Source organism: Phyllobates terribilis, unplaced genomic scaffold (assembly GCF_046119375.1).
Source record: "Phyllobates terribilis strain yellow unplaced genomic scaffold, ASM4611937v1 Scaffold_187__1_contigs__length_3656778, whole genome shotgun sequence".
Classification (NCBI taxonomy): domain Eukaryota; kingdom Metazoa; phylum Chordata; class Amphibia; order Anura; family Dendrobatidae; genus Phyllobates; species Phyllobates terribilis.
Genome location: NW_027362947.1, coordinates 2,583,444 through 2,610,562, shown reverse-complemented (window position 1 = coordinate 2,610,562; position 27,119 = coordinate 2,583,444). Strand labels below are relative to the sequence as shown.

The following is a 27,119-nucleotide window of genomic DNA, read 5'->3' as shown; positions in this document are numbered from 1 at the left end:
TCCAACTTGGCAGATGTGCCAGAACTACGACCGTCCTCCTCGATGGGGCAGTTGAAATCCCCGGCCATCACTAAGGTCCTGGTGGTGGCAAGCTGAAGCCGCAGGGTCTGGAAAAGCTCCAAACGCTCATTCTTCAGTGGGGACGCATACACGTTGATGAACCTGACAGGTTCCCCCGCCCAGTTGCCATCTACAACAAGAGCCCTGCCGCAGATGAGCTCCTGGACGGACTCAAGCGTGAATGCGCCACCCCTGATCAGAATTGCGACCCCCGCAGACTTGCAGTCACCCCCACCGGACCAGTAGGATGGACCGTGGGACCACTCCCTGGCCAGATGTTTGAAGGACCTAGAGGAGGGAAGGGAACATTCCTGCAACATATAAACATCACACAACTGGGAAGTAAGGAAGGCATAAATAGTCTGACGTCTGAACTTGTCCTTGATGCTCCTGACATTAATGGAAAATAAGTTAATATTAGCCATCATGTAGGGAAAAAAGAAAAAGTTAGCGCAGGCAATACACCTTAGTTACCACTCCGGTCGGGTGGTCCCTCGTCGGTGTTGACTGCTGGTGACGGGATCACCAGCAGGCCCTCTTCCTCCATCTGGTCAAGCAGCGCGGCCTCAATCTCGGCGACCACCAGTTCCTCCTCTTCTGGCTCGGCCACCAGGGTCTCAACCATGTGCTCCATCTCTTCTGGCTCAGGGAGGGTATCCTCCTTTTCGCCTACGAAATCCAGAATCTTCTTTTTGGAGGATTCAGTAGCAGGGCTGTCCTCCACCTTCCTCTTTCCCCGGGTTGGAACTGGGGAGACAAGAAGGGGAAAATCCTCCTCGGAATAGATAGCGGCGGGTGGAGGAAAGGTTAATTCCACCGCTACCATGGTCTGGGGAGGGAGAGTGGCTGCCGGGGCAGGGGAAAGGACACCTGCTGAGGAGTAGGGGAAGGAGGAAGAGGAAGTGGAATCCTCAGCAGGGGTGGCCGGGGTGGGGGGGGATTGGACGGGGGTGGCAGGGGGAGGGATCGAGAGAGGGGTGACAGAACTCTTACCCTCCTTTGACTTTTTCTTCTGCTTCGGAGCTGCTGGGACCGTCGCTGGGGCTTTGGCCACCGACTCCTTGACCGCTTTGGCCTTGGTCGTCTCGGCCTTGGCCGCTGGGGCCTTGGTCGTCGCGTCCTTGACCTTCACAGGCCTGGTCGTCGGGGCCTTGTCCTCCGTAGCTGGGGTCGTCGCAACCACCGATGCCCAGGATCTCTCACGCCTGGGGCAATCCTTGTACAGATGAGCCGCCAGCCCACACAGGTTGCAGGACGTCTTCTTCGGGCAGTCCTTCGAGCTGTGTCCCGTCACTCGACAAATCCTGCAGGCATCCTCCTTGCAGTCCTTCATCTCGTGGCCGTTCTTGCCGCATCTCCTGCAGTTCCGCGGCATGTCCGGGTAATAGATGAGGCCGTAGGAGTTGCCCAGGGAGAATGTCGGGGGCAGGTGCCGAAGTCCGTCTGAGTACGCCAGGTCCCTGTGAAGTCTAACGGTCACCGACCACTTACCTGTCCAGAAGCCGAGTCCATTCAGGATGTGAGAGGGTTCCTTCACAACCAAACAGAAGCGTCTCAGGAAGGTACAGATGTCTTGGCCTGGGGTGTGCGGGTTGCGCATGGAGACCGTGATCCTCCTTTCATCCCTCTGGATAGGGCAGCTACCTGTAAAGGCAGAGAAAGAATTATCCGGTCCTTTTGCGCTTACCATTTCCCAGAACCTCCTGCAGGTGTTCACAGTGGCGAAGGTGACGAAGAAGATCCCCGTCAAGAAGGTCTGGATGCTGAGGGTGTCCGACCTGGAGAAGCCTCGATCCAGCAGCATCTTCTGGCAGAACACGTCCGAGGACATGTCCGGCACCCTCCCATTCACTTCCTTCAGCTTCAGGGCCACCGTCTGCCGCATCCATGGCTCCAGGGCTGGAGCTTCGTGGCGGGGCTTCTGGGGTCCCTTCTGCTGGCCAGTCGTGGAGGCAGAGTCCTTGGGGTCAGAATCGGCTCCTGGCTGGGCCCTCCTGGCTGTCCCCAGCTCCAGGCTCTTCTTTTCGGCCTTCCTCGCAGCGCTTGCCATGGCTTTCCTCCTGCAGTTACTTCTTGGAGCTGGATCTGGAACTCTTCCCGGAATGGGTGGAGCTATGGAGATTCTTCTCCCGTCGTGTTCTGGACAAATTCCCCGAAAGGTCTTTGTCTCGATGATTTTCTTCCTCGAAGATTCCACAGGACAGCCCGATTCTTCTCCGAGTCTTCGTCTTCTTCTGGATTCTTTAGAGCTTCTTCCTCCCACCGATATCCGCCTTCGTTCTCTGATGTCAGCTGGGCTCCGAAGTTCTTCTCCTTCCGAGTTCGATCGCTCTCATCAAGTGTAGATCGTAGCTCTTGTGTTCTTAAAAGAACAGATACTACACTTGATCTTAGCCAAAAGGCCGAGAAGCGATAACCAGAATTGGTTTCAAACTACGGAGCCACCCAAGGATCCTGAAAAGTCCATTTGGCAATGCAATGCACAGTTGCTGAAGTTGAACCAAAATGAGCTTGTAATCTGGCTTCTGCAACTTTGAACATGAAAAATCCAATGAGGAGAAGAAAAGCAAAGCCAAAGAGTCCATCCCAAAATCCGACAAACAAGCAAAATGAACAAAAAACATTGAATTCAATTCTTTCTGATTTTAGAAACTGCATTAAAGAAGGGGTGCACCGGTCCTGGAGATACTGCAATACCAGGTCAATGCGTGGAGTGGACAGAGCAAGCTCTTTTTCCATCTCCCTGTTCTAAAAATCCATTTAATATATGGTCCCCAGATAGGGGACGTATCAGATATTAAACTGATAAGAACAGATACTACACTTGATCTTAGCCAAAAGGCCGAGAAGCGATAACCAGAATTGGTTTCAAACTACGGAGCCACCCAAGGATCCTGAAAAGTCCATTTGTGGAGATGAGCTCCTGGACTCCCGTTAAGAAGACATGTTGTCAACCTCTAGATCCCTTACATGCCTGCACTTTTCGGCTTGCTGCTGCTGCAATCCACGCGTTTTAGATCTGCATAACTCCACCTCTTTAAACACAGCACCTTCACCCCCTGCTGTTCCCACCCGCCTCAACACCGTTGGAAGGGAGGAGAACCAATTAAGACGGGGGGGTGGGGTGGAACGAGCAGCTGTCTACCCTTAGCAGGAGGGCTCCTGATTACATACCTCTCCTGCTGCTGCTGCTGCTGGCTGTCCAGCAGCAGACTGAAGGTGGCTGCTGCTGTGCACAGGTATATAAAGGCTCAGAGCCTATTATGACACGCGCAGCCAGCGTTCCATTGCCACATTCCATCTACTGCAGGCAGGATACCTGGCTGGCTGAATGTCGCTGAGAAGCTCACAGAGACCGCCATAAGCAACAGTTTAACAGAATGCCACAGACTAATCAACCAAACTTTTTGGGTTGGGTTCTCTTTTATAGTCTGCAGGCATTAAATGAAAGAAGTCAGTGTTCCAGCAGAAGGAGACAACGTTTCAGAAAAGGCATTGTAGCAAACCAAAAAAGAAATTTTAAGCGCAGCAGAGTAACCAGCGCACATACCTGTTAGCTCAGGTGAGTTTAAAAGGCTGCTGTTGATAACAAGGGCATTTGCTAAATAGATGGTGTGTGTGCAACAATACAGTTATATGAAAAAGTTTGGGCACCCCTATTAATCTTAAGCTTAATGTTTTATAAAAATTGGTGTTTTTGCAACAGCTATTTCAGTTTGATATATGTAATAACTGTTGGACACAGTAATGTTTCTGCCTTGAAATGAGGTTTATTGTACTAACAGAAAATGTGCACTCTGCATTCAAACAAAATTTGACAGGTGCATAAGTATGGGCACCTCACCAGAAAAGTGACATTAATATTTAGTAGATCCTCCTTTTGCAAAAATAACAGCCTCTCGTCGCTTCCTGTAGCTTTTAATGAGTTCCTGGATCCTGGATGAAGGTATTTTTGACCATTCCTCTTTACAAAACAATTCCAGTTCAGTTAAGTTTGATGGTCGCCGAGCATGGACAGCCCTCTTCAAATGATCCCCCAGATGTTCAATGATATTCATGTCTGGGGACTGGGATGGCGATTCCAGAACATTGTAATTGCTCCTCTACATGAATGCCTGAGTAGATTTGGAGCGGTGTTTTGGATCATTGTCTCGCTGAAAGATCCATCCCCTGCGTAACTTCAACTTTATCACTGATTCTTGAACATTATTGTCAAGAATCTGCTGATACTGAGTGGAATCCATGCGTCCCTCAACTTTAACAAGATTCCCGGTGCCGGCATTGGCCACACAGCCCCAAAGCATGATGGAACCTCCACAAAATTTTACTGTGGGTAGCAAGTGTTTTTCTTGGAATGCTGTGTTTTTTTGCCGCCATGCATAACGCCTTTTTGTATGACCAAACAACTCAATCTTGGTTTCATCAGTCCACAGGACCTTCTTCCAAAAAGAAATTGGCTTCTCCAAATGTGCTTTTGCATACCTCAGCCGACTCTGTTTGTGGCATGCTTGCAGAAACGGCTTCTTTCGCATCACTCTCCCATACAGCTTCTCCTTGTGCAAAGTGCGTTGTATAGTTGACCGATGCACAGTGACACCATCTGCAGCAAGTTGATGCTGCAGCTCTCTGGAGGTGGTCTGAGGATTGTCCTTGACTGATCTCACCATTCTTCTTCTCTGCCTTTCTGATGTTTTTCTTGGCCTGCCACTTCTGGCCTTAACAAGAACTTTCCCTGTGTTCTTCCATTTCCTTACTATGTTCCTCACAGTGGAAACTGACAGGTTAAATCTCTGAGACAGCTTTTTGTATCCTTCCCCTGAACAACTATGTTGAATAATCTTTGTTTTCAGATCATTTGACAGTCGTTTTGAGGAGCCCATGATGCCACTCTTCAGAGGAGATTCAAACAGGAGAAAAACTTGCAAGTGGCCACTTTAAGTAGCTTTTCTCATGATTGCATACACCTGGCTATGAAGTTCAAAGCTCAATGAGGTTACAAAACCCAAAAAAGTGCTTTAGTAAGTCAGTAAAAAGTAGGTAGGAGTATTTAAAACAAGAAAATGATAAGGGTGCCCATACTTATGCACCTGTCAAATTTTGTTTGAATGCAGATTGCACATTTTCTGTTAGTACAATAAACCTCATTTCAAGGCAGAAACATTACTGTTTCCAACAGTTATTACATATATCAAACTGAAATAGCTGTTGCAAAAACACCAATTTTTATAAAACATTAAGCTTAAGATTAATAGGGGTGCCCAAACTTTTTCATATAACTGTATACTGAAAGGTCAATTATATTGTGCAGCTTATCTCACCACCTGTAGTTATTTAGGTGAAAGCTCCAAAATGCTTGCCTAATATGTCTGTTTATCCAAAAGGAAGTAAAAAGGGAGAGCTAGAAAGATAGCATTGCATCACATTACATGGCAATGCAATGCACAGTTGCTGAAGTTGAACCAAAATGAGCTTGTAATCTGGCTTCTGCAACTTTGAACATGAAAAATCCAATGAGGAGAAGAAAAGCAAAGCCAAAGAGTCCATCCCAAAATCCGACAAACAAGCAAAATGAACAAAAAACATTGAATTCAATTCTTTCTGATTTTAGAAACTGCATTAAAGAAGGGGTGCACCGGTCCTGGAGATACTGCAATACCAGGTCAATGCGTGGAGTGGACAGAGCAAGCTCTTTTTCCATCTCCCTGTTCTAAAAATCCATTTAATATATGGTCCCCAGATAGGGGACGTATCAGATATTAAACTGATAAGAACAGATTTTTTTTGATTGAAGCTGCATCCAAGGCACTGAAAAATGTGACCGAAGTCACACCAAAACAGCGCACGAGGCGAGGATTCATGTGGACCCATCCCGGAGGAGAGGGTCCCCAATAAACCATCCCCATCCCTCCGAGCCAGAAGGCCACAGCGAGGGTCAGGGATCTCCGATGCTCTCCCTAGCCGAAGCCGGAGAAGAGCCGTTTTCGTGCTCCCAGCTTCCATCTAGGCTGCCACCCTAGTGGAGCTGGAGCCTGTGTTGGTTTCTCAGCCCAAAGCTGACCGGACCTCCGACCGGGTTTATAAAAATTCCCCTTCCTAGCCAGGAGGCCAGGAATAGGGGGGGTTGCTCAGAAAGTATGATTGGCAAAGGTGCGGCGTGCTACGAAGCCAAGTCTTTCTGGGGTTCCCAGTCCCAGTAAGCTTGGACTCCCACCAGGGCGCCTACTCCTGGGGCACATTGCTCCAAAGCCCTCACACTTACCCAGCCTAGTGACTTCGATCCTGGAGGGCCATGTTTTCCATCAGATAACTCTATGAGCCACCTGGCGTACTAACAAGTGCACCAAACCAGTGTGTAATATGCATCAATTTACTAGGGCAGCCCAAGGACAAAACTGCCTTTTCAAAAGATACTACACTTGATCTTAGCCAAAAGGCCGAGAAGCGATAACCAGAATTGGTTTCAAACTACGGAGCCACCCAAGGATCCTGAAAAGTCCATTTGTGGAGATGAGCTCCTGGACTCCCGTTAAGAAGACATGTTGTCAACCTCTAGATCCCTTACATGCCTGCACTTTTCGGCTTGCTGCTGCTGCAATCCACGCGTTTTAGATCTGCATAACTCCACCTCTTTAAACACAGCACCTTCACCCCCTGCTGTTCCCACCCGCCTCAACACCGTTGGAAGGGAGGAGAACCAATTAAGACGGGGGGGTGGGGTGGAACGAGCAGCTGTCTACCCTTAGCAGGAGGGCTCCTGATTACATACCTCTCCTGCTGCTGCTGCTGCTGGCTGTCCAGCAGCAGACTGAAGGTGGCTGCTGCTGTGCACAGGTATATAAAGGCTCAGAGCCTATTATGACACGCGCAGCCAGCGTTCCATTGCCACATTCCATCTACTGCAGGCAGGATACCTGGCTGGCTGAATGTCGCTGAGAAGCTCACAGAGACCGCCATAAGCAACAGTTTAACAGAATGCCACAGACTAATCAACCAAACTTTTTGGGTTGGGTTCTCTTTTATAGTCTGCAGGCATTAAATGAAAGAAGTCAGTGTTCCAGCAGAAGGAGACAACGTTTCAGAAAAGGCATTGTAGCAAACCAAAAAAGAAATTTTAAGCGCAGCAGAGTAACCAGCGCACATACCTGTTAGCTCAGGTGAGTTTAAAAGGCTGCTGTTGATAACAAGGGCATTTGCTAAATAGATGGTGTGTGTGCAACAATACAGTTATATGAAAAAGTTTGGGCACCCCTATTAATCTTAAGCTTAATGTTTTATAAAAATTGGTGTTTTTGCAACAGCTATTTCAGTTTGATATATGTAATAACTGTTGGACACAGTAATGTTTCTGCCTTGAAATGAGGTTTATTGTACTAACAGAAAATGTGCACTCTGCATTCAAACAAAATTTGACAGGTGCATAAGTATGGGCACCTCACCAGAAAAGTGACATTAATATTTAGTAGATCCTCCTTTTGCAAAAATAACAGCCTCTCGTCGCTTCCTGTAGCTTTTAATGAGTTCCTGGATCCTGGATGAAGGTATTTTTGACCATTCCTCTTTACAAAACAATTCCAGTTCAGTTAAGTTTGATGGTCGCCGAGCATGGACAGCCCTCTTCAAATGATCCCCCAGATGTTCAATGATATTCATGTCTGGGGACTGGGATGGCGATTCCAGAACATTGTAATTGCTCCTCTACATGAATGCCTGAGTAGATTTGGAGCGGTGTTTTGGATCATTGTCTCGCTGAAAGATCCATCCCCTGCGTAACTTCAACTTTATCACTGATTCTTGAACATTATTGTCAAGAATCTGCTGATACTGAGTGGAATCCATGCGTCCCTCAACTTTAACAAGATTCCCGGTGCCGGCATTGGCCACACAGCCCCAAAGCATGATGGAACCTCCACAAAATTTTACTGTGGGTAGCAAGTGTTTTTCTTGGAATGCTGTGTTTTTTTGCCGCCATGCATAACGCCTTTTTGTATGACCAAACAACTCAATCTTGGTTTCATCAGTCCACAGGACCTTCTTCCAAAAAGAAATTGGCTTCTCCAAATGTGCTTTTGCATACCTCAGCCGACTCTGTTTGTGGCATGCTTGCAGAAACGGCTTCTTTCGCATCACTCTCCCATACAGCTTCTCCTTGTGCAAAGTGCGTTGTATAGTTGACCGATGCACAGTGACACCATCTGCAGCAAGTTGATGCTGCAGCTCTCTGGAGGTGGTCTGAGGATTGTCCTTGACTGATCTCACCATTCTTCTTCTCTGCCTTTCTGATGTTTTTCTTGGCCTGCCACTTCTGGCCTTAACAAGAACTTTCCCTGTGTTCTTCCATTTCCTTACTATGTTCCTCACAGTGGAAACTGACAGGTTAAATCTCTGAGACAGCTTTTTGTATCCTTCCCCTGAACAACTATGTTGAATAATCTTTGTTTTCAGATCATTTGACAGTCGTTTTGAGGAGCCCATGATGCCACTCTTCAGAGGAGATTCAAACAGGAGAAAAACTTGCAAGTGGCCACTTTAAGTAGCTTTTCTCATGATTGCATACACCTGGCTATGAAGTTCAAAGCTCAATGAGGTTACAAAACCCAAAAAAGTGCTTTAGTAAGTCAGTAAAAAGTAGGTAGGAGTATTTAAAACAAGAAAATGATAAGGGTGCCCATACTTATGCACCTGTCAAATTTTGTTTGAATGCAGATTGCACATTTTCTGTTAGTACAATAAACCTCATTTCAAGGCAGAAACATTACTGTTTCCAACAGTTATTACATATATCAAACTGAAATAGCTGTTGCAAAAACACCAATTTTTATAAAACATTAAGCTTAAGATTAATAGGGGTGCCCAAACTTTTTCATATAACTGTATACTGAAAGGTCAATTATATTGTGCAGCTTATCTCACCACCTGTAGTTATTTAGGTGAAAGCTCCAAAATGCTTGCCTAATATGTCTGTTTATCCAAAAGGAAGTAAAAAGGGAGAGCTAGAAAGATAGCATTGCATCACATTACATGGCAATGCAATGCACAGTTGCTGAAGTTGAACCAAAATGAGCTTGTAATCTGGCTTCTGCAACTTTGAACATGAAAAATCCAATGAGGAGAAGAAAAGCAAAGCCAAAGAGTCCATCCCAAAATCCGACAAACAAGCAAAATGAACAAAAAACATTGAATTCAATTCTTTCTGATTTTAGAAACTGCATTAAAGAAGGGGTGCACCGGTCCTGGAGATACTGCAATACCAGGTCAATGCGTGGAGTGGACAGAGCAAGCTCTTTTTCCATCTCCCTGTTCTAAAAATCCATTTAATATATGGTCCCCAGATAGGGGACGTATCAGATATTAAACTGATAAGAACAGATACTACACTTGATCTTAGCCAAAAGGCCGAGAAGCGATAACCAGAATTGGTTTCAAACTACGGAGCCACCCAAGGATCCTGAAAAGTCCATTTGTGGAGATGAGCTCCTGGACTCCCGTTAAGAAGACATGTTGTCAACCTCTAGATCCCTTACATGCCTGCACTTTTCGGCTTGCTGCTGCTGCAATCCACGCGTTTTAGATTTGCATAACTCCACCTCTTTAAACACAGCACCTTCACCCCCTGCTGTTCCCACCCGCCTCAACACCGTTGGAAGGGAGGAGAACCAATTAAGGCGGGGGGTGGGGTGGAACGAGCAGCTGTCTACCCTTAGCAGGAGGGCTCCTGATTACATACCTCTCCTGCTGCTGCTGCTGCTGGCTGTCCAGCAGCAGACTGAAGGTGGCTGCTGCTGTGCACAGGTATATAAAGGCTCAGAGCCTATTATGACACGCGCAGCCAGCGTTCCATTGCCACATTCCATCTACTGCAGGCAGGATACCTGGCTGGCTGAATGTCGCTGAGAAGCTCACAGAGACCGCCATAAGCAACAGTTTAACAGAATGCCACAGACTAATCAACCAAACTTTTTGGGTTGGGTTCTCTTTTATAGTCTGCAGGCATTAAATGAAAGAAGTCAGTGTTCCAGCAGAAGGAGACAACGTTTCAGAAAAGGCATTGTAGCAAACCAAAAAAGAAATTTTAAGCGCAGCAGAGTAACCAGCGCACATACCTGTTAGCTCAGGTGAGTTTAAAAGGCTGCTGTTGATAACAAGGGCATTTGCTAAATAGATGGTGTGTGTGCAACAATATACTGAAAGGTCAATTATATTGTGCAGCTTATCTCACCACCTGTAGTTATTTAGGTGAAAGCTCCAAAATGCTTGCCTAATATGTCTGTTTATCCAAAAGGAAGTAAAAAGGGAGAGCTAGAAAGATAGCATTGCATCACATTACATGGCAATGCAATGCACAGTTGCTGAAGTTGAACCAAAATGAGCTTGTAATCTGGCTTCTGCAACTTTGAACATGAAAAATCCAATGAGGAGAAGAAAAGCAAAGCCAAAGAGTCCATCCCAAAATCCGACAAACAAGCAAAATGAACAAAAAACATTGAATTCAATTCTTTCTGATTTTAGAAACTGCATTAAAGAAGGGGTGCACCGGTCCTGGAGATACTGCAATACCAGGTCAATGCGTGGAGTGGACAGAGCAAGCTCTTTTTCCATCTCCCTGTTCTAAAAATCCATTTAATATATGGTCCCCAGATAGGGGACGTATCAGATATTAAACTGATAAGAACAGATACTACACTTGATCTTAGCCAAAAGGCCGAGAAGCGATAACCAGAATTGGTTTCAAACTACGGAGCCACCCAAGGATCCTGAAAAGTCCATTTGTGGAGATGAGCTCCTGGACTCCCGTTAAGAAGACATGTTGTCAACCTCTAGATCCCTTACATGCCTGCACTTTTCGGCTTGCTGCTGCTGCAATCCACGCGTTTTAGATCTGCATAACTCCACCTCTTTAAACACAGCACCTTCACCCCCTGCTGTTCCCACCCGCCTCAACACCGTTGGAAGGGAGGAGAACCAATTAAGGCGGGGGGTGGGGTGGAACGAGCAGCTGTCTACCCTTAGCAGGAGGGCTCCTGATTACATACCTCTCCTGCTGCTGCTGCTGCTGGCTGTCCAGCAGCAGACTGAAGGTGGCTGCTGCTGTGCACAGGTATATAAAGGCTCAGAGCCTATTATGACACGCGCAGCCAGCGTTCCATTGCCACATTCCATCTACTGCAGGCAGGATACCTGGCTGGCTGAATGTCGCTGAGAAGCTCATAGAGACCGCCATAAGCAACAGTTTAACAGAATGCCACAGACTAATCAATCAAACTTTTTGGGTTGGGTTCTCTTTTATAGTCTGCAGGCATTAAATGAAAGAAGTCAGTGTTCCAGCAGAAGGAGACAACGTTTCAGAAAAGGCATTGTAGCAAACCAAAAAAGAAATTTTAAGCGCAGCAGAGTAACCAGCGCACATACCTGTTAGCTCAGGTGAGTTTAAAAGGCTGCTGTTGATAACAAGGGCATTTGCTAAATAGATGGTGTGTGTGCAACAATATACTGAAAGGTCAATTATATTGTGCAGCTTATCTCACCACCTGTAGTTATTTAGGTGAAAGCTCCAAAATGCTTGCCTAATATGTCTGTTTATCCAAAAGGAAGTAAAAAGGGAGAGCTAGAAAGATAGCATTGCATCACATTACATGGCAATGCAATGCACAGTTGCTGAAGTTGAACCAAAATGAGCTTGTAATCTGGCTTCTGCAACTTTGAACATGAAAAATCCAATGAGGAGAAGAAAAGCAAAGCCAAAGAGTCCATCCCAAAATCCGACAAACAAGCAAAATGAACAAAAAACATTGAATTCAATTCTTTCTGATTTTAGAAACTGCATTAAAGAAGGGGTGCACCGGTCCTGGAGATACTGCAATACCAGGTCAATGCGTGGAGTGGACAGAGCAAGCTCTTTTTCCATCTCCCTGTTCTAAAAATCCATTTAATATATGGTCCCCAGATAGGGGACGTATCAGATATTAAACTGATAAGAACAGATTTTGCGTTTATATTTAAAATATCGTAGTCTTTATCTTTTCTTCAGAGCTTTAAAATAACATCTTCCATAGGTGATAGTTCCATATACTCAGGGCTCTTTTCTTTCCAAGCTTCTTCATATCCATTAGGTAGTACATATAAATTTCACTTAATGCCAGTCTTATACAATCCTTGACTTCTATATAGTCTCTTTTAAACAACAATATGTTTCTGGTCTTCCATAGAGCACTTTTAACACAACTCAAAGTGCACCATAAAACTCTCTCTTTTTCTTTCGTCATGTTTGGTAAAATCCCATATAAAACCACTTCATGGCTTAAAAAATTAAGACCAGATAAAAATTTAAAAAGCTCACCACAGTCTTTCCACACTTGCTGTGCAAAATCACAATTCCAAATAAGGTGCATAGTAGTCTCATCATTATTGCACTGATGCCTCGGGCAGGTTTGTATAGTGCTAAGTCTTCTTTTATACTGGAAATCACGAGTCGGTAAACATTCCTGCACAATCATCCAAGCTAAGTCTTTATGTTGATTCATCAGGTAAGGTGCATTTGTTAAATTCCATATTTTAGTGACTCTGCTATATGAATAATGGCTTATGGGCGTCAAAGTTTCTTTCTTTTTTAATTGCTGCAGCAGCTTCCTTGCATTCTTCAATGTCTCCATCTCAAAAGAATCTAGGCCATATAATCTGATAACTTTCTCCAGGATGGCATATTGTTGTGGAGGTGATAACAACACTGGGCTTGTTAAAGAAATGGATATCCACTTTCGCCTCCTAAAAATGTGGCCAGCTGCATATCTTAAAAAATGTGCCCAAGGGCTTGAAGCAAACATATATTTAAAACAGAGGCTAAAAAACTTGGAGTATAAAAACAGTTTGACGTTGGGAACATCCTTACCACCAAGGTGGTGCATCTTGTACATTGTTTCTCTCTTCACCTTTTCGAACTTAGAGTTCCACACAAATTCAAACAGCATTCTCTGTAATCTTCTCGCTGTAAGGTCACTTGGGGGATAAACATAACTGAGATATAACATGACAGGAAGCAGAAGGGCCTTAATAATTAAAACTTTACCTTCGATTGTTAATTTTCTTAATTTCCAAAAGTCAATCTTCTTTTGTATTTTGTCCCTTACTCCATCCCAGCTCTTCATTCCATCATTCTGTCGATCAAAAATCACGCCCAGAATTTTAATCTTCTCTGACTGCATCGGGAGATCAGGGATGGACACATCCGCCCAATTGCCACGGACAAAACAATCACATTTCTCAATGTTTAACTTAAAACCTGAGGCTTCACAAAAAAAATTGGTCGTTCTTATAGCTCTCCTGAGAGCGGCAGGTGATGAACAAAAAATAGTAATATCATCCATGTAGCCCATTACCTTCACATCTCTTCCATGTCCTCCAGGGATAGGGACACCTTTAATCACTTTATCCTCTCGTAGCATAGATAAAAGAGGCTCTATTGCACATATAAATAGCACTGGGGACAAAGGGCAGCCTTGCTTCACACCTGAATGCAAAAACACTTCATTAGACAAAAATCCATTGATTAAAATTTTACTAAAAGAGTTCTTATATAAAAGTGCCACTTGCTTGATAAAAATTTCAGGGAAGCCCATTTTTTTTAAAACCAACCATAAAAAACAATGAGAGACACGATCAAAAGCCTTTTGAAAATCCAACGATAAAATTGCTAAGTCTTGCTTCCTGGATTGCTGGTACCATATGACATCGCGGATGGTATTGAGATGCTCCGCAACTCCTCTTCCTGGCACCCCACATACCTGGTCTTCATAAATAACTTTGGATAAAACTTTTTTAAAACGGTTCACTAAAATTTTGGACATCAACTTGTAATCAACATTCAACAGTGTGATTGGTCTCCAGTTTGCCAGATGGGATTTGGCTCCTTTTTTAAAAATCAGGGAGACCAGACCACTTCTCCAAGATATAGGCAGGATATCACACTTAAAAGCTTCTTTGATTACTAAAAACAAGTCGGGTTTTAAAAAATTCCAAAATTCACGATAAAATTCAACAGGCAAACCGTCAGAACCAGGGGTTTTCCCATAGGAAAAACTTTTGATAGCAGCATCTACTTCCGACAAGGTGACTTCAGTGCATAACAATTCTTGGTCTTCGCGGCTCAGACTATTTTTTAATGAATTAAGGGCATCTTCAGTAAAAGACTGGTCTATAGTTTTCTCATTAAAAAGCTGCTGATAAAACTGGTGAGCTTGGTTGAGCATACCTTCAGTTGTAGTTTCACCCTCTAATTCTGTTATCATTTCCTTAGCAGCAACTACTTTTTTAAAAAAAAATCTTGAGCACTTTTCATTTTTCTCCATCACTTCAATTTTTGAGTTATAAATTATTTCCTTACCCTTCGACTCTATACTCTTTTTAATTTCTTTTTTTGTTGCTTCAATTAAATCGTCCATTTCAAGTCCCACATCTCTTAGTTGATAACAGGTCTGCAATTTAGTAATAAGCCTTTTATGCCAAGCGGACTTTTCTCTTGCATTGGCTATGCTGACCTTGATAAAAAAACTTTTTATCTTCATCTTGCTGTATTCCCACCATTCTAGCAGAGTTAAAAATTTTTGTTGTTTTGTTCTTAAATAATTAAAAAACGCTTTAAAATCTGTTCTTACCTTAGGATCTTGTAACAATGTTGTATTTAGCCTCCAAACTCCTCTTGCCTTGACAAGCCCAGGTAATTCTAACTCTGATAGCAACATCTTATGATCTGAAAAAATGTTTGGGATTAAGACAACAGATTTGACATTCACATATTGGGACATGAAAATAAAATCAATACGAGATTTAGAAGAAGAGTTCTCCCAAGTATAACCGGGATCATTACTACGGATCTCTTTCCAGGAGTCTCTAAGAAAAAAATCAGTTAACAAATCCTTTAGTTGTTTCTCTGTTTTGTCTTTTTTAGGAACGGTGGAACTCCCGCTTCTCCCTTCACCAGGCAAGACACAATTGAAATCCCCACAGAACATCAGAGGCGATGAACCAGGTAGGTAATATTGCACATCTTCAAACAACTGATGTCTCTCTTCCTTCACCGGAGAAGCATAAATGTTCAAAAGTCTAAAGTCCACACCTTTAAAACTAATATTTAAGAAAAGAGCACGTCCAGAAGAAATGTCCACAAAAGAGTTGATTTTAAAGTCATACGACCTAAACAGCACTCCAATGCCAGAGGAACGATTTTCATTATCTCCGGACCAGATAGAGGGCCCATGAGGCCAATCTTTTCTTAAATCTGCATAATTCATATCAAAGTCAATGTTACATTCTTGCAAACAAAAGACATCACAGTCCACTGTTGACAGGTAGGAAAACAAAGCAGCCCTTCTTGTAGAGCCCCTTATACTCCTCACATTGAGCGAGGCTACTTTAATTGATGAGGTCATGATAGGTTAGTTCAGGTCACACTACTGTCAGAATCAGACATAAAGCCCACCGATGTTAACGGGCTCTGCACTTCTGAGTCCGAAAAAGAAATGTTTATAGGGTCTGAAGGCCTTGGCTCCTCAGGAGGGGCAGCGGGAGCCATTGGCTTGTATTGCAGAAGACTTGGTTTTAATGGACACTTCTTGGAAGTCTCCCTGGCCACATTCTCATCAGACCTATCATCTGTTTTCCTTTTCCTACGAGTTTCCAGCTCCATTGCTTCTTCCTCCGAGCTAAATGTCCCGATTTCAGCAGAGGGACTCCCCTCCACCACCATATCACCCGGATCAGAATCAGCAGCCCAGTCCTTAGATGAAGCTTCCCTCCTCTCAGGACGGACAGGTTTCTCAGCTGGAGGTTTCTGCATAGACGTGGGCTTATGCGCAGCAGGAATAGGAGAACTGGCAGGTTTTCCCTGTGCAGCAGGCACTGAAGTGCTTGTGGACCCGCCTACAGGGGGTTGTGTTCGCACAGTAGATACAGGAGCACCGGTGGGACCCCCCTTAGCAGCAGGAGCAGGAGGGTTGGTTGGCTTCCTCTGTGCAGCAGGTGCAGACGTACCACCTGATGTACTAGCAGGCTTGGTCTGTGGAGCAGGTACTGGAGAGCTAGAAGACTGCCCCCGCGCTGTAGACGCACCCGCAGGAGCAGGAACAGCAGAGGGTTGCCTCTGCCCCCCGGGAGCAGATGGAGGCACACGGGCAGGTTGCTTTGCCAGCGTTTCAGCATAGGTTTCCGCCTTTTTCTTCAAAGGACACTCCCGGAAGGAGTGACCTGGGACCCGGCAGATGTTGCACACCATCTCATTGGTACAGTCCATTTTGGCATGTCCATGCTTGTAGCACTTCTTACAGATTGCCACCTCCTCCTTGCAGTTCTCATAAGTGTGACCGAAACACATGCATTTCCGGCAGAAGAGGGGCATGTCCGGGTAGAAGAGGCGCCCCCGCTCCCTACCGATCAGGAAACTTGACGGAGGATGACGCTGACCACCAATGCCATTTGGATCTTCACAAAATTTAACAAAAAATTTATGCTTTCCCGTCCAGAGGTTTTCCTCATTCATGACCTTGTGGGAATACCGCAGTTCTGGGAAATAGTTTTGAAGAAAGCAAATAATATTAACTAAGGGAACATGAGGGTTGCTCATCTGAACCACGAGCGGCTTCTCTCCACCGGAGTAAAGGATGACAAAGGTGAGTCCTTTAAGATCCTCATCTGAAAGGTGCAGGTGAATCTGGCGGAAGAGGTTCTGGCACGCATACTCCGACTCCAGAGTCAAAGTGAAGGAACCGGGGCGATCTTGAAGGGCCAGGATGTCTTCCCTCTTTACTCCTAGGATCTCCAGCAGCACTCTCCTCACGAAAAACTTCAAGGTCATCTTCTCCTTGGATGCATCGTCCACTTCGATCTTGAAAGAGTTCTTGATGCGAAGGTCACCAGCTCTGGCATAGCGCACTGCGGCCGCTACTGCTGATGCCATCTTCAAAAGGTAGATAGGGTCGATCGCCTTCTTGGTTTCTTTGCGTATCTGCCCCCTAAAGCAGCATGAGGCTTAAGACGGCTTTTACACCGCCGATGCCTCAAGGCCAAGGGCACGATTGGCTTAGAATCCTTCTGGCAAGATGTGGTATCTTAGCCAAAAGGCCGAGAAGCGATAACCAGAATTGGTTTCAAACTACGGAGCCACCCAAGGATCCTGAAAAGTCCATTTGTGGAGATGAGCTCCTGGACTCCCGTTAGGAAGACATGTTGTCAACCTCTAGATCCCTTACATGCCTGCACTTTTCGGCTTGCTGCTGCTGCAATCCACGCGTTTTAGATCTGCATAACTCCACCTCTTTAAACACAGCACCTTCACCCCCTGCTGTTCCCACCCGCCTCAACACCGTTGGAAGGGAGGAGAACCAATTAAGGCGGGGGGTGGGGTGGAACGAGCAGCTGTCTACCCTTAGCAGGAGGGCTCCTGATTACATACCTCTCCTGCTGCTGCTGCTGCTGGCTGTCCAGCAGCAGACTGAAGGTGGCTGCTGCTGTGCACAGGTATATAAAGGCTCAGAGCCTATTATGACACGCGCAGCCAGCGTTCCATTGCCACATTCCATCTACTGCAGGCAGGATACCTGGCTGGCTGAATGTCGCTGAGAAGCTCACAGAGACCGCCATAAGCAACAGTTTAACAGAATGCCACAGACTAATCAACCAAACTTTTTGGGTTGGGTTCTCTTTTATAGTCTGCAGGCATTAAATGAAAGAAGTCAGTGTTCCAGCAGAAGGAGACAACGTTTCAGAAAAGGCATTGTAGCAAACCAAAAAAGAAATTTTAAGCGCAGCAGAGTAACCAGCGCACATACCTGTTAGCTCAGGTGAGTTTAAAAGGCTGCTGTTGATAACAAGGGCATTTGCTAAATAGATGGTGTGTGTGCAACAATATACTGAAAGGTCAATTATATTGTGCAGCTTATCTCACCACCTGTAGTTATTTAGGTGAAAGCTCCAAAATGCTTGCCTAATATGTCTGTTTATCCAAAAGGAAGTAAAAAGGGAGAGCTAGAAAGATAGCATTGCATCACATTACATGGCAATGCAATGCACAGTTGCTGAAGTTGAACCAAAATGAGCTTGTAATCTGGCTTCTGCAACTTTGAACATGAAAAATCCAATGAGGAGAAGAAAAGCAAAGCCAAAGAGTCCATCCCAAAATCCGACAAACAAGCAAAATGAACAAAAAACATTGAATTCAATTCTTTCTGATTTTAGAAACTGCATTAAAGAAGGGGTACACCGGTCCTGGAGATACTGCAATACCAGGTCAATGCGTGGAGTGGACAGAGCAAGCTCTTTTTCCATCTCCCTGTTCTAAAAATCCATTTAATATATGGTCCCCAGATAGGGGACGTATCAGATATTAAACTGATAAGAACAGATACTACACTTGATCTTAGCCAAAAGGCCGAGAAGCGATAACCAGAATTGGTTTCAAACTACGGAGCCACCCAAGGATCCTGAAAAGTCCATTTGTGGAGATGAGCTCCTGGACTCCCGTTAAGAAGACATGTTGTCAACCTCTAGATCCCTTACATGCCTGCACTTTTCGGCTTGCTGCTGCTGCAATCCACGCGTTTTAGATCTGCATAACTCCACCTCTTTAAACACAGCACCTTCACCCCCTGCTGTTCCCACCCGCCTCAACACCGTTGGAAGGGAGGAGAACCAATTAAGGCGGGGGGTGGGGTGGAACGAGCAGCTGTCTACCCTTAGCAGGAGGGCTCCTGATTACATACCTCTCCTGCTGCTGCTGCTGCTGGCTGTCCAGCAGCAGACTGAAGGTGGCTGCTGCTGTGCACAGGTATATAAAGGCTCAGAGCCTATTATGACACGCGCAGCCAGCGTTCCATTGCCACATTCCATCTACTGCAGGCAGGATACCTGGCTGGCTGAATGTCGCTGAGAAGCTCACAGAGACCGCCATAAGCAACAGTTTAACAGAATGCCACAGACTAATCAACCAAACTTTTTGGGTTGGGTTCTCTTTTATAGTCTGCAGGCATTAAATGAAAGAAGTCAGTGTTCCAGCAGAAGGAGACAACGTTTCAGAAAAGGCATTGTAGCAAACCAAAAAAGAAATTTTAAGTGCAGCAGAGTAACCAGCGCACATACCTGTTAGCTCAGGTGAGTTTAAAAGGCTGCTGTTGATAACAAGGGCATTTGCTAAATAGATGGTGTGTGTGCAACAATATACTGAAAGGTCAATTATATTGTGCAGCTTATCTCACCACCTGTAGTTATTTAGGTGAAAGCTCCAAAATGCTTGCCTAATATGTCTGTTTATCCAAAAGGAAGTAAAAAGGGAGAGCTAGAAAGATAGCATTGCATCACATTACATGGCAATGCAATGCACAGTTGCTGAAGTTGAACCAAAATGAGCTTGTAATCTGGCTTCTGCAACTTTGAACATGAAAAATCCAATGAGGAGAAGAAAAGCAAAGCCAAAGAGTCCATCCCAAAATCCGACAAACAAGCAAAATGAACAAAAAACATTGAATTCAATTCTTTCTGATTTTAGAAACTGCATTAAAGAAGGGGTGCACCGGTCCTGGAGATACTGCAATACCAGGTCAATGCGTGGAGTGGACAGAGCAAGCTCTTTTTCCATCTCCCTGTTCTAAAAATCCATTTAATATATGGTCCCCAGATAGGGGACGTATCAGATATTAAACTGATAAGAACAGATTTTTTTTTTTTTTTTCGAAAGCCCGAATTCGTGTACAAAACCCGAGTGCGCTTAAAAAAGTGACAAGTGCCACAAAAAAAGTGCACTAGGATGCTGGTCTTCTTGAAACCCTCTCCAAAAGGAGAAGGGTCCCCCAAACCATTCCCCGTCCCTCCGAGCCAAAAGGCCACAGCGAGGAACAGGGACAAAAAGCCACCTCCAGCCGAAGCCAGAGGCGACCCAATCTTACCCCCAGCACCTGCCCGAGTTCTCACCCGAGCAAGGCACTGGGAGCCAAAGACTGTGCTCCCCTCCCGGAAGAGGGGAGCCAACAACGCTCTCCTCCCGAAAGAGGAGAGCCAGGGGGGTTCAGGGGGGAGCGGAACCTGATGGCCACACACTCCCCCCCTAGACCTGCCAAGAGAGGAACCCGTAAGGGAACCGCATCCCGACAAAATCCTAGTAGGACGTGACACACGTGAATAAGTGGACACACAGTGACAAAGAAATTAAATAAATAGTGAAGGTTTCACAGTATAATACTGCCCGGACCTTCGACCGGGAATTGAAAAATTCCCCATCCTAAGGCCAGAAGGCCCGGAATAAGGGTGTGTGCGAAGAAAGAAAATTTGAAGTGCTTGTGCAAATGTGCCATAAACTCAAGTGGGGTTCCCAATCCCAGTGAGTTAAGGCACCCCAGGGTCACCACTCCTGGGGCACTTCACACTTCGGGCTTTCGATCTTCCCCGGCCCAATGGCGTCGATCCTGGGGGGCCATGCTTTCCACCAGATGACTATATTAGCCACCTGGCGTACTAACAAGCGCCTAAACCCCAGTGTGCATAATGTATCAATCTACTAGGGCGGCCAACATCCAAAACCGCCTTTTCAAAAGATACTACACTTGATCTTAGCCAAAAGGCCGAGAAGCGATAACCAGAATTGGTTTCAAACTACGGAGCCACCCAAGGATCCTGAAAAGTCCATTTGTGGAGATGAGCTCCTGGACTCCCGTTAAGAAGACATGTTGTCAACCTCTAGATCCCTTACATGCCTGCACTTTTCGGCTTGCTGCTGCTGCAATCCACGCGTTTTAGATCTGCATAACTCCACCTCTTTAAACACAGCACCTTCACCCCCTGCTGTTCCCACCCGCCTCAACACCGTTGGAAGGGAGGAGAACCAATTAAGGCGGGGGGTGGGGTGGAACGAGCAGCTGTCTACCCTTAGCAGGAGGGCTCCTGATTACATACCTCTCCTGCTGCTGCTGCTGCTGGCTGTCCAGCAGCAGACTGAAGGTGGCTGCTGCTGTGCACAGGTATATAAAGGCTCAGAGCCTATTATGACACGCGCAGCCAGCGTTCCATTGCCACATTCCATCTACTGCAGGCAGGATACCTGGCTGGCTGAATGTCGCTGAGAAGCTCACAGAGACCGCCATAAGCAACAGTTTAACAGAATGCCACAGACTAATCAACCAAACTTTTTGGGTTGGGTTCTCTTTTATAGTCTGCAGGCATTAAATGAAAGAAGTCAGTGTTCCAGCAGAAGGAGACAACGTTTCAGAAAAGGCATTGTAGCAAACCAAAAAAGAAATTTTAAGCGCAGCAGAGTAACCAGCGCACATACCTGTTAGCTCAGGTGAGTTTAAAAGGCTGCTGTTGATAACAAGGGCATTTGCTAAATAGATGGTGTGTGTGCAACAATATACTGAAAGGTCAATTATATTGTGCAGCTTATCTCACCACCTGTAGTTATTTAGGTGAAAGCTCCAAAATGCTTGCCTAATATGTCTGTTTATCCAAAAGGAAGTAAAAAGGGAGAGCTAGAAAGATAGCATTGCATCACATTACATGGCAATGCAATGCACAGTTGCTGAAGTTGAACCAAAATGAGCTTGTAATCTGGCTTCTGCAACTTTGAACATGAAAAATCCAATGAGGAGAAGAAAAGCAAAGCCAAAGAGTCCATCCCAAAATCCGACAAACAAGCAAAATGAACAAAAAACATTGAATTCAATTCTTTCTGATTTTAGAAACTGCATTAAAGAAGGGGTGCACCGGTCCTGGAGATACTGCAATACCAGGTCAATGCGTGGAGTGGACAGAGCAAGCTCTTTTTCCATCTCCCTGTTCTAAAAATCCATTTAATATATGGTCCCCAGATAGGGGACGTATCAGATATTAAACTGATAAGAACAGATTTTTTTTTTTTTGATTGAAGCTGCATCCAAGGCACTGAAAAATGTGACCGAGGTCACACCAAAACAGCGCACGAGGCGAGGTCCAGACAGATACTACACTTGATCTTAGCCAAAAGGCCGAGAAGCGATAACCAGAATTGGTTTCAAACTACGGAGCCACCCAAGGATCCTGAAAAGTCCATTTGTGGAGATGAGCTCCTGGACTCCCGTTAAGAAGACATGTTGTCAACCTCTAGATCCCTTACATGCCTGCACTTTTCGGCTTGCTGCTGCTGCAATCCACGCGTTTTAGATCTGCATAACTCCACCTCTTTAAACACAGCACCTTCACCCCCTGCTGTTCCCACCCGCCTCAACACCGTTGGAAGGGAGGAGAACCAATTAAGGCGGGGGGTGGGGTGGAACGAGCAGCTGTCTACCCTTAGCAGGAGGGCTCCTGATTACATACCTCTCCTGCTGCTGCTGCTGCTGGCTGTCCAGCAGCAGACTGAAGGTGGCTGCTGCTGTGCACAGGTATATAAAGGCTCAGAGCCTATTATGACACGCGCAGCCAGCGTTCCATTGCCACATTCCATCTACTGCAGGCAGGATACCTGGCTGGCTGAATGTCGCTGAGAAGCTCACAGAGACCGCCATAAGCAACAGTTTAACAGAATGCCACAGACTAATCAACCAAACTTTTTGGGTTGGGTTCTCTTTTATAGTCTGCAGGCATTAAATGAAAGAAGTCAGTGTTCCAGCAGAAGGAGACAACGTTTCAGAAAAGGCATTGTAGCAAACCAAAAAAGAAATTTTAAGCGCAGCAGAGTAACCAGCGCACATACCTGTTAGCTCAGGTGAGTTTAAAAGGCTGCTGTTGATAACAAGGGCATTTGCTAAATAGATGGTGTGTGTGCAACAATATACTGAAAGGTCAATTATATTGTGCAGCTTATCTCACCACCTGTAGTTATTTAGGTGAAAGCTCCAAAATGCTTGCCTAATATGTCTGTTTATCCAAAAGGAAGTAAAAAGGGAGAGCTAGAAAGATAGCATTGCATCACATTACATGGCAATGCAATGCACAGTTGCTGAAGTTGAACCAAAATGAGCTTGTAATCTGGCTTCTGCAACTTTGAACATGAAAAATCCAATGAGGAGAAGAAAAGCAAAGCCAAAGAGTCCATCCCAAAATCCGACAAACAAGCAAAATGAACAAAAAACATTGAATTCAATTCTTTCTGATTTTAGAAACTGCATTAAAGAAGGGGTGCACCGGTCCTGGAGATACTGCAATACCAGGTCAATGCGTGGAGTGGACAGAGCAAGCTCTTTTTCCATCTCCCTGTTCTAAAAATCCATTTAATATATGGTCCCCAGATAGGGGACGTATCAGATATTAAACTGATAAGAACAGATTTTTTTTTTTTTGATTGAAGCTGCATCCATGGCACTGAAAAATGTGACCGAGGTCACACCAAAACAGCGCACGAGGCGAGGTCCAAACAGATTTTTTTTTTTTTTTTTTTGAAAGCCCGAATTCGTGTACAAAACCCGAGTGCGCTTAAAAAAGTGACAAGTGCCACAAAAAAAGTGCACTAGGATGCTGGTCTTCTTGAAACCCTCTCCAAAAGGAGAAGGGTCCCCCAAACCATTCCCCGTCCCTCCGAGCCAAAAGGCCACAGCGAGGAACAGGGACAAAAAGCCACCTCCAGCCGAAGCCAGAGGCGACCCAATCTTACCCCCAGCACCTGCCCGAGTTCTCACCCGAGCAAGGCACTGGGAGCCAAAGACTGTGCTCCCCTCCCGGAAGAGGGGAGCCAACAACGCTCTCCTCCCGAAAGAGGAGAGCCAGGGGGGTTCAGGGGGGAGCGGAACCTGATGGCCACACACTCCCCCCCTAGACCTGCCAAGAGAGGAACCCGTAAGGGAACCGCATCCCGACAAAATCCTAGTAGGACGTGACACACGTGAATAAGTGGACACACAGTGACAAAGAAATTAAATAAATAGTGAAGGTTTCACAGTATAATACTGCCCGGACCTTCGACCGGGAATTGAAAAATTCCCCATCCTAAGGCCAGAAGGCCCGGAATAAGGGTGTGTGCGAAGAAAGAAAATTTGAAGTGCTTGTGCAAATGTGCCATAAACTCAAGTGGGGTTCCCAATCCCAGTGAGTTAAGGCACCCCAGGGTCACCACTCCTGGGGCACTTCACACTTCGGGCTTTCGATCTTCCCCGGCCCAATGGCGTCGATCCTGGGGGGCCATGCTTTCCACCAGATGACTATATTAGCCACCTGGCGTACTAACAAGCGCCTAAACCCCAGTGTGCATAATGTATCAATCTACTAGGGCGGCCAACATCCAAAACCGCCTTTTCGAAAGATACTACACTTGATCTTAGCCAAAAGGCCGAGAAGCGATAACCAGAATTGGTTTCAAACTACGGAGCCACCCAAGGATCCTGAAAAGTCCATTTGTGGAGATGAGCTCCTGGACTCCCGTTAAGAAGACATGTTGTCAACCTCTAGATCCCTTACATGCCTGCACTTTTCGGCTTGCTGCTGCTGCAATCCACGCGTTTTAGATCTGCATAACTCCACCTCTTTAAACACAGCACCTTCACCCCCTGCTGTTCCCACCCGCCTCAACACCGTTGGAAGGGAGGAGAACCAATTAAGGCGGGGGGTGGGGTGGAACGAGCAGCTGTCTACCCTTAGCAGGAGGGCTCCTGATTACATACCTCTCCTGCTGCTGCTGCTGCTGGCTGTCCAGCAGCAGACTGAAGGTGGCTGCTGCTGTGCACAGGTATATAAAGGCTCAGAGCCTATTATGACACGCGCAGCCAGCGTTCCATTGCCACATTCCATCTACTGCAGGCAGGATACCTGGCTGGCTGAATGTCGCTGAGAAGCTCACAGAGACCGCCATAAGCAACAGTTTAACAGAATGCCACAGACTAATCAACCAAACTTTTTGGGTTGGGTTCTCTTTTATAGTCTGCAGGCATTAAATGAAAGAAGTCAGTGTTCCAGCAGAAGGAGACAACGTTTCAGAAAAGGCATTGTAGCAAACCAAAAAAGAAATTTTAAGCGCAGCAGAGTAACCAGCGCACATACCTGTTAGCTCAGGTGAGTTTAAAAGGCTGCTGTTGATAACAAGGGCATTTGCTAAATAGATGGTGTGTGTGCAACAATATACTGAAAGGTCAATTATATTGTGCAGCTTATCTCACCACCTGTAGTTATTTAGGTGAAAGCTCCAAAATGCTTGCCTAATATGTCTGTTTATCCAAAAGGAAGTAAAAAGGGAGAGCTAGAAAGATAGCATTGCATCACATTACATGGCAATGCAATGCACAGTTGCTGAAGTTGAACCAAAATGAGCTTGTAATCTGGCTTCTGCAACTTTGAACATGAAAAATCCAATGAGGAGAAGAAAAGCAAAGCCAAAGAGTCCATCCCAAAATCCGACAAACAAGCAAAATGAACAAAAAACATTGAATTCAATTCTTTCTGATTTTAGAAACTGCATTAAAGAAGGGGTGCACCGGTCCTGGAGATACTGCAATACCAGGTCAATGCGTGGAGTGGACAGAGCAAGCTCTTTTTCCATCTCCCTGTTCTAAAAATCCATTTAATATATGGTCCCCAGATAGGGGACGTATCAGATATTAAACTGATAAGAACAGATTTTTTTTTTTGAAAGCCCGAATTCGTGTACAAAACCCGAGTGCGCTTAAAAAAGTGACAAGTGCCACAAAAAAAGTGCACTAGGATGCTGGTCTTCTTAAAACCCTCTCCAAAAGGAGAAGGGTCCCCCAAACCATTCCCCGTCCCTCCGAGCCAAAAGGCCACAGCGAGGAACAGGGACAAAAAGCCACCTCCAGCCGAAGCCAGAGGCGACCCAATCTTACCCCCAGCACCTGCCCGAGTTCTCACCCGAGCAAGGCACTGGGAGCCAAAGACTGTGCTCCCCTCCCGGAAGAGGGGAGCCAACAACGCTCTCCTCCCAAAAGAGGAGAGCCAGGGGGGTTCAGGGGGGAGCGGAACCTGATGGCCACACACTCCCCCCCTAGACCTGCCAAGAGAGGAACCCGTAAGGGAACCGCATCCCGACAAAATCCTAGTAGGACGTGACACACGTGAATAAGTGGACACACAGTGACAAAGAAATTAAATAAATAGTGAAGGTTTCACAGTATAATACTGCCCGGACCTTCGACCGGGAATTGAAAAATTCCCCATCCTAAGGCCAGAAGGCCCGGAATAAGGGTGTGTGCGAAGAAAGAAAATTTGAAGTGCTTGTGCAAATGTGCCATAAACTCAAGTGGGGTTCCCAATCCCAGTGAGTTAAGGCACCCCAGGGTCACCACTCCTGGGGCACTTCACACTTCGGGCTTTCGATCTTCCCCGGCCCAATGGCGTCGATCCTGGGGGGCCATGCTTTCCACCAGATGACTATATTAGCCACCTGGCGTACTAACAAGCGCCTAAACCCCAGTGTGCATAATGTATCAATCTACTAGGGCGGCCAACATCCAAAACCGCCTTTTCGAAAGATACTACACTTGATCTTAGCCAAAAGGCCGAGAAGCGATAAGAACAGATACTACACTTGATCTTAGCCAAAAGGCCGAGAAGCGATAACCAGAATTGGTTTCAAACTACGGAGCCACCCAAGGATCCTGAAAAGTCCATTTGTGGAGATGAGCTCCTGGACTCCCGTTAAGAAGACATGTTGTCAACCTCTAGATCCCTTACATGCCTGCACTTTTCGGCTTGCTGCTGCTGCAATCCACGCGTTTTAGATCTGCATAACTCCACCTCTTTAAACACAGCACCTTCACCCCCTGCTGTTCCCACCCGCCTCAACACCGTTGGAAGGGAGGAGAACCAATTAAGGCGGGGGGTGGGGTGGAACGAGCAGCTGTCTACCCTTAGCAGGAGGGCTCCTGATTACATACCTCTCCTGCTGCTGCTGCTGCTGGCTGTCCAGCAGCAGACTGAAGGTGGCTGCTGCTGTGCACAGGTATATAAAGGCTCAGAGCCTATTATGACACGCGCAGCCAGCGTTCCATTGCCACATTCCATCTACTGCAGGCAGGATACCTGGCTGGCTGAATGTCGCTGAGAAGCTCACAGAGACCGCCATAAGCAACAGTTTAACAGAATGCCACAGACTAATCAACCAAACTTTTTGG

At 45.8% G+C, this 27,119-nt stretch overlaps 6 non-coding genes and 9 pseudogenes across 6 annotated transcripts; all 15 read right to left on the bottom strand.

Moving 5' to 3' along the window:
* Window positions 1-2,360: 2,360 nt before the first annotated feature.
* On the bottom strand, window positions 2,361-2,474 carry LOC141213223 (U2 spliceosomal RNA; annotated as a pseudogene).
* Window positions 2,475-2,723: 249 nt separating this feature from the next.
* LOC141213051 (U2 spliceosomal RNA) lies at window positions 2,724-2,914 on the bottom strand. Its single transcript, XR_012282629.1, has one exon. It is a non-coding gene; the product is annotated as a U2 spliceosomal RNA (small nuclear RNA).
* A 2,768-nt stretch (window positions 2,915-5,682) lies between these two features.
* Window positions 5,683-5,866, bottom strand: LOC141213140 (U2 spliceosomal RNA). The gene has a single exon (XR_012282716.1). It is a non-coding gene; the product is annotated as a U2 spliceosomal RNA (small nuclear RNA).
* A 524-nt stretch (window positions 5,867-6,390) lies between these two features.
* LOC141213227 (U2 spliceosomal RNA) lies at window positions 6,391-6,506 on the bottom strand (annotated as a pseudogene).
* Window positions 6,507-9,274: 2,768 nt separating this feature from the next.
* On the bottom strand, window positions 9,275-9,465 carry LOC141213050 (U2 spliceosomal RNA). Its single transcript, XR_012282628.1, has one exon. It is a non-coding gene; the product is annotated as a U2 spliceosomal RNA (small nuclear RNA).
* A 1,115-nt stretch (window positions 9,466-10,580) lies between these two features.
* Window positions 10,581-10,771, bottom strand: LOC141213049 (U2 spliceosomal RNA). The gene has a single exon (XR_012282627.1). It is a non-coding gene; the product is annotated as a U2 spliceosomal RNA (small nuclear RNA).
* A 1,115-nt stretch (window positions 10,772-11,886) lies between these two features.
* On the bottom strand, window positions 11,887-12,062 carry LOC141213151 (U2 spliceosomal RNA; annotated as a pseudogene).
* Window positions 12,063-18,293: 6,231 nt separating this feature from the next.
* LOC141213093 (U2 spliceosomal RNA) lies at window positions 18,294-18,484 on the bottom strand. The gene has a single exon (XR_012282671.1). It is a non-coding gene; the product is annotated as a U2 spliceosomal RNA (small nuclear RNA).
* Window positions 18,485-19,599: 1,115 nt separating this feature from the next.
* LOC141213195 (U2 spliceosomal RNA) lies at window positions 19,600-19,780 on the bottom strand (annotated as a pseudogene).
* Window positions 19,781-20,574: 794 nt separating this feature from the next.
* Window positions 20,575-20,666, bottom strand: LOC141213235 (U2 spliceosomal RNA; annotated as a pseudogene).
* A 1,115-nt stretch (window positions 20,667-21,781) lies between these two features.
* On the bottom strand, window positions 21,782-22,064 carry LOC141213136 (U2 spliceosomal RNA; annotated as a pseudogene).
* Window positions 22,065-23,179: 1,115 nt separating this feature from the next.
* Window positions 23,180-23,368, bottom strand: LOC141213156 (U2 spliceosomal RNA). The gene has a single exon (XR_012282726.1). It is a non-coding gene; the product is annotated as a U2 spliceosomal RNA (small nuclear RNA).
* Window positions 23,369-24,248: 880 nt separating this feature from the next.
* LOC141213255 (U2 spliceosomal RNA) lies at window positions 24,249-24,340 on the bottom strand (annotated as a pseudogene).
* Window positions 24,341-25,455: 1,115 nt separating this feature from the next.
* Window positions 25,456-25,631, bottom strand: LOC141213191 (U2 spliceosomal RNA; annotated as a pseudogene).
* An 841-nt stretch (window positions 25,632-26,472) lies between these two features.
* On the bottom strand, window positions 26,473-26,563 carry LOC141213222 (U2 spliceosomal RNA; annotated as a pseudogene).
* Between the last annotated feature and the right edge of the window lie 556 nt (window positions 26,564-27,119).